Source organism: Myotis lucifugus, unplaced genomic scaffold (assembly GCF_000147115.1).
Source record: "Myotis lucifugus unplaced genomic scaffold, Myoluc2.0 scaffold_23, whole genome shotgun sequence".
In the NCBI taxonomy this organism is placed as follows: domain Eukaryota; kingdom Metazoa; phylum Chordata; class Mammalia; order Chiroptera; family Vespertilionidae; genus Myotis; species Myotis lucifugus.
Window position 1 is genome coordinate 5,656,049 of NW_005871071.1, and position 6,000 is coordinate 5,662,048.

At 38.9% G+C, this 6,000-nt stretch overlaps 1 protein-coding gene across 2 annotated transcripts in view; it reads right to left on the minus strand.

Moving 5' to 3' along the window:
* The window catches only part of MAPK6 (mitogen-activated protein kinase 6), a 34,221-nt gene extending 28,221 nt beyond the window's left edge, over nucleotides 1–6,000 (minus strand). For both annotated transcript variants that reach the window (XM_014453444.2, XM_006085949.3), the window contains exon 1: nucleotides 5,923–6,000. The gene's annotated coding sequence lies outside the window, so the exon portion shown is untranslated. The remainder of the gene's footprint in view (nucleotides 1–5,922) is intronic.

Genomic DNA, 6,000 nt, shown 5'->3' on the forward strand with positions numbered 1-6,000 from the left:
AGTGGTAATATCAAGCAGGCAACTAAATAACGTGTTTGGAGTTCAAACAAGAAGTTTAAACCAGAAACATAAATTTAAGAATTATCCACATGTACCGTGTATGTAAAACAGTAAGTTGAAGGAGACCACATAGGGAAGGAATTTAGAAAGAGAAGGAAAAAAAAAAAAAACAACCCAAGACTAAACTCTAAGATATGCCTATACTTAGAGGCAGGAAGAGGAAAGAAGCCTCTAAAAAAGTATGACAAGAGCCCTAGGCGGTGTGGTCCTATGGTTACAGCTTCTGTCCTCACATCAGGGTCGAGGGTTTGATCCATGGCCCCGGTGAGGGCGAGTGCTGAAAGCAACCAATCGATGTGTGTCTCTTACATTGATGTTTCTTTCTCTCTCCGGCCTCCTTCTACTCTCTCTAAAAATCAATGGAGCCCTAGCTGGTTTGGATCAGTGGATAGAGCATCCATCAGCTTGCGGACCAAAGGGTCCCAGGTTCGATTCTGGTCAAGGGCACCCACCTTGGTTGCAAGCTCCTCCCCGGCCCATGCAGGAGGCAACCTATTGATGTTATTCTCTCACATCGATGTTTCTCTCTGTCTTTCCCTCTCTTTTCCTCTCCCTAAAAATCAATGGAAACAAATATCCTCGGGTGAGGATTAGCACACACACACAAAAAAGTATGACAAGGCATGAGGCAGGAGAAAAACAAGACGACCATGTGTCTCATAAGCTAAGAGAAGCAAGTGAATGGGCAGAAAACAGTTGTCAACTATACTGAAGGCTAGTACAAGATCCTATAATGTGGATTTGGCAAATGTAACTCACTGGTAACCTTAACTAGAACAATTTCAGTGGTGAGATGGTACTAGAAGCCAGTCTGGAGTAGGTTGAAGAGCAATGGAAACTGGAAAGAGCATACAAGACAACTCTTGAAAATTTGCTAAAAGAAGATAAGCAAAATTAAGTAACAGCTAGGGGAGAAGAATGTGAAATCATGGTAGGATTTATTAGCGATTTCTACATCTGCACTAACCAGTATGGTAGCCAACAGCCATAGCCACATATGGCTATTGAACAACTGAAATGTGGCTACCATATTGGACAGTATAGCTATAGAGCACATTTGTATACTAATAACAATGACCCAATAGAAAGGAGAAAATTCATGATGAAGACAAGAGATGGGTCCTTGAGAAGTCAAGAAAAGGAATCCAAAGCACAAGTGGAGGAATGTACAAGCAATAAACACAAATGAAGCAAGACACAAAATTCTAGTAAGCAATGGGAACCAACACGACCTAAAACCAGAATATGTCTTAAACTTGGCTGGAATCTTAAGCATAAGACTAAATTACAGAAGGCTATAAAAGCTATGCAGTAGGGGAAGAGAAGGTAATTCATACTTATTGAGTACCTATTAAGTGCCAGGCATTTTCTATGTAACAAATTATTTGTTATGCAGAACCACTACCATGTAAGTCTCATTTTACAAACAAGAGCACAGATGTCCTGGGGGGGGCGGGGGGGGGGGGGGGGGGTCAAGCAGCTTCACTGAAATCATACATATAGTAAATGTCAAAAGTTGGACACAGGCCAGTCTGACGTACTCTAGGGTTACAATCTTCCCACTGCATAAGGTGGGAGGTTAATAACCACTCAATGTTTCTGTACCTGGAATAAATAACAAATGACATATCAATCTGGCAGCTATCAAGTGCCAACAAGCCTGGAGGTACTAGGCCAAGAGAATAACTGTCCCCTCAAAGCTCTCAAGATAATGAAGAAACACTTATTTAACGGCTATTTTTAATTTTTTAATACAAGTGAAAATAACTTTATTGAGACAAAAGGAAAAATATACATTCTTGTAACTGAGATTATCTACTTTATTGAACACAGGAGTATCAATCAGAAAACTGGTACTGCTTTAATAACTACTAAAATAATATTTGAGCATACTAGAAAAATAGGTAGTTAGAAACCTCCCATCTCTCCAATTTATAAATGAAGAGGGAAATTATTAAATTGAGCCTAATCAGTTATTAAATTATAGCTTAGATTTTAAATTTAATGTGGGTAAAGATCACCCAGATCTGTGCTGTCCAATATGGTAGCCACTAGCTATCTGCAGCTATTTAAATATAAATTAATTACAATGAAATAAAATTAAAAATTCAGTCCCTAAGGTGCACCACCTGCAAGTACTCAATAGTTATATGCGGCTACCTCATTGGACAGCACAGAACAGAATATTTTAATCATCACAAAAAGTTCTATTGGACAGTAATTATATCCTCAATTTCCCTCTTGACTTTTTTCAGGAGGGCCCATTAAAAGGGCAACTCAAGACCTGAATTTTCCAGATCAGTTACTAATTAGCTGAGCAACTATGTATACATCACTTAGCAGTGCTTCCCGAAATGCACATTGGAATCACCTGCAAATCTTGTTAAAATGCAGATTCTAATTCAGTAGGTCATAAAACGGGGTCAAGATTCTGCACTTCTAACAAACTCCCACCATGCTTAGATCTCTCTGCACCTTTGTTTCTTTAGCTGTCAAATGATGTGCCAGGGGCAAGATAATGTCCATGACCCTTCTGTATACACTAACGTTTTATAGTTTTATGGCTGTACAGAATTAAATGCACAGAGACTTCATACTCTCTGCAGAGATAGGCTCTTTCCTAAAGTGAATGCTAGAGTTCTAACAATTTTTGTGATACCATTGTTTTTTCATGAAAAGACATAAATTTAAATGGAAAATGTTGTTTGCTATATAAACATTTGATCTCTGTACAACTTTTCAGAAATGGATTTAAAAGGCTGGCACATAGGAAAGACAAACTTTTTAAAACTATTAGAGGGGCACATTCTATTTTCTAACGATGCAGTTCATTGAGGGGGAAAAAACAATGCTGGATGCAGTCTACACTGTTACCTTAAAAGCATCAGCTCCACATGAAAAACAACTCCCTGGAAAAAACCATTAACTACAATAACATTATTGTTGTTTTTGTAAAGTCTCAGTCATGGCTCTGGAGCAATAAAACTGACCTAAATCCCCTTACCACGAGCAGGCTAGAGTAATGTAACAGCTCACAAAACAAGCTGAAGGAGATGACAAGAGGCAGCCAACAATGCCACAAAGGATTTACTTTTGAGGCATCTTCTTTCTATTTTAACAGAGGTTCATGGTTCATGTGGGACCAGGAACAAGGAACCACATAGCAGTGGTAAGGCTAACCATTTCATAAGGCAATATACCTCACTGAAAAGAGGCTAAGATATTCAGTTTGTTTATAAATTCTTAATTATGCACAACAGCTAATTACCTATGATCCTAAAAACACACACAAAGGAAGTACTTGTTCAACCTCTAAGTGATAGAATGCTTTGAAAATCTGTAATACTTTTATACTTCTATTTTTGTATTTCTTTTAGCAGGAAATATATTTTAAGGTTTGAATTAAACCTTTTTAAGTTCCTCTATATAAATTATGCAATGCTCTTCCAAAATCTCTCCAAATATTTAATTCACATTAACAATACACTTTATTGCTCACATAATTCTTCAAATACGTCATTTTGAGAAAATAGTATACAAAAAGAAGTGAGGGAATGGGGAGTTTTTTCTTTTCATCTTTAAAACAAGCTGCCAGTCGAAATTTTTTTTTCTTCTCAATCTTATTTTAAGGCAACCTGCTAAACAGTTGCTTTTTAGAATCAGTCAAAATATCTTAATTACCAAATTTCAGTGTATGTCCTAAATTTGGAACTGTACATTCGGCTTATCTTTTAAAAAAACTGATGAAAAACAGTGCCACCCTGGCCAGTGTAGCTGTTGGATGTTGTCCCATGCACCGAAAGGTTGCCCGGTTTGATTTGGGATCAGGGCACATGCCTGGTTGCTGGCTTGATCCCCTGGGGTAGGAGGTATGCAGGAGGCAGCTGATGACCATGGATGTTTTGCTCTCACATCAATGTTTCTCTCTCCCTCTCCCTTCCTCCCTTTCTAAAAAATAATCTATATATATATTAAAAACAGTGCCTGTAACAATACCTATCTATTTCAAGTTATCTTTGTTAAGCTGAAAACTCATTTAGATCTGGAGAAAGCACTATGTATAATTCCATCAGAGTGGAATGCTCATGTTCAGATGCAATATTTCTGTACCTTTTCCACTTAAACTAATTTGTAGATTTTATAAAGATAACTTTTACATTACCAATGAAAACATAAGGTTAATTTCTACCATAAAAGTACTATCTGTCCTTTGTAAATAATCTGTAACAAATCTCTCTCAATAAGAACCAAAGACCAGTTAGGACCAAACATTTAATTTCAGCAACTGACCAGCAATTTTATCTTTCAACACATGTTCCAACACCTGTAGGATATATGATAACCTTTTGAAATGCAATTTAAGAAGCCATCACTTTTTTAGAGAAACTGTGGTTCCTCCTGAGAAAGAGAGAATTATAATGTGGACAGAAACATGTTAGCCTATCATTTAAAAAACTACAGAGTATAAAAAAAAAAAAAAAGGCCACGTAGCAGCCCGTGGGCAGGATGAGTCATCACCCAACTCAAAACTTGCAGCACTTCAAGCTTCCTCCTACCCGACCCCATCCCCTTCAGCAATGTACCCTGAGTCAGCAAACCTTTCCATTTTGTCAGTTATGAATTCCCACGAAGCTTAAATGAACTTATGCAAAACACTGCAACACATTTGGGACTAAGACTTGTCACTGGAACATGTGCTTTTTCTACTGCAAAATTAACTGATCTTCAAATCAATCTTCTCTAGATTCTTAATTTACAGAAAGTAATCAAACACTAATCCTCTTTTGTAAATAAGTGACCTAAAAATATGGTGATATGTAAAGGTTTTTATAAACAATTCTCCATTTCCCGGAAGGTTTTTTTTTTTCCTTTTAATCTGAATAGTAATATCTAGATGATAAAAACATGTCCTGCTCAAATCTGGCATTTCCTGGATGACAGCAATTACTGAATTTAGAACACCAGTAAGCAATTTTACAAGTTTCACAGGCAATACTCTTAAGTGATGTAACATACATGCGTGTGAAAGGACTTTACACACCTTGGCACATAGCAAGCCCTCCATAAACATGCTTGAACAACTACCCGCTAAAGACATGCAAAGTTTCTTCCACCCAATAAAACATTATTTTTCAAACGTTAAAAAAATCTGACGTTTCTAAGAGAAACTCTAGAGGCAATTCCCTCTTTGGACTCTACATTCATCTAGTGACTAGGATTCCTAGTCAGATTACTCTTTCCAGCTCAGTTTCCCAACGTGGAAACGAGAGGCTATGTCCAATCAGAACTTTAAAATATAACAAGGCAGGAAGAATCGAGCAATCAGAAAATTACTCTGAAGCTGTTTGCGCTCCATTTTGTCCCGTTAATTTTTTTCTCAGCACATCTTGTATGCGTAAATAAAAAAAAAAAAAGTTAATACTGAGACTGACTGTTAAGGGCATTTGTAGCACTGAAGGAAAAAAAACAACACACGACTTTTGCTGCAAACCCAGTAGGCTTCCAATTCCACATCACCAGTCCCCTTCACTGGACTTTTCCCAATGAGCAAGCAAGAGAAAAACCAGGAAAGGGATAAAAAAAGATCCTGCTTCCCGGAGCTCCCACCTACCACCTGACCCAGTTGAGTCTTCCTACAAAACTAGGAACAAAGGAGACCAAAACACCTTTCCTTTTCCGCGCACCTCACCGAGTCAGACGGCAACGCGCGGCGGCAACGCGCGGCGAAGGCCCCCGGGAGTGCACTGACAAAACCCGTTTCCATGGGGGTCCTTTCCCGGCCCCCCGCTCCCCGTCCCGTCCCGGGCGCGACGAAGGGCAGGCTGCAGGAGCGGAGGCAGGAAAAGGGGGATTCCGACTCACGAGTTTGCTGCGTCTCCTGTACGGCCAGACTCAAAACTTAGGCAGAGGACTCACCGCTCTGGCGCGAGCCGGGGAGGT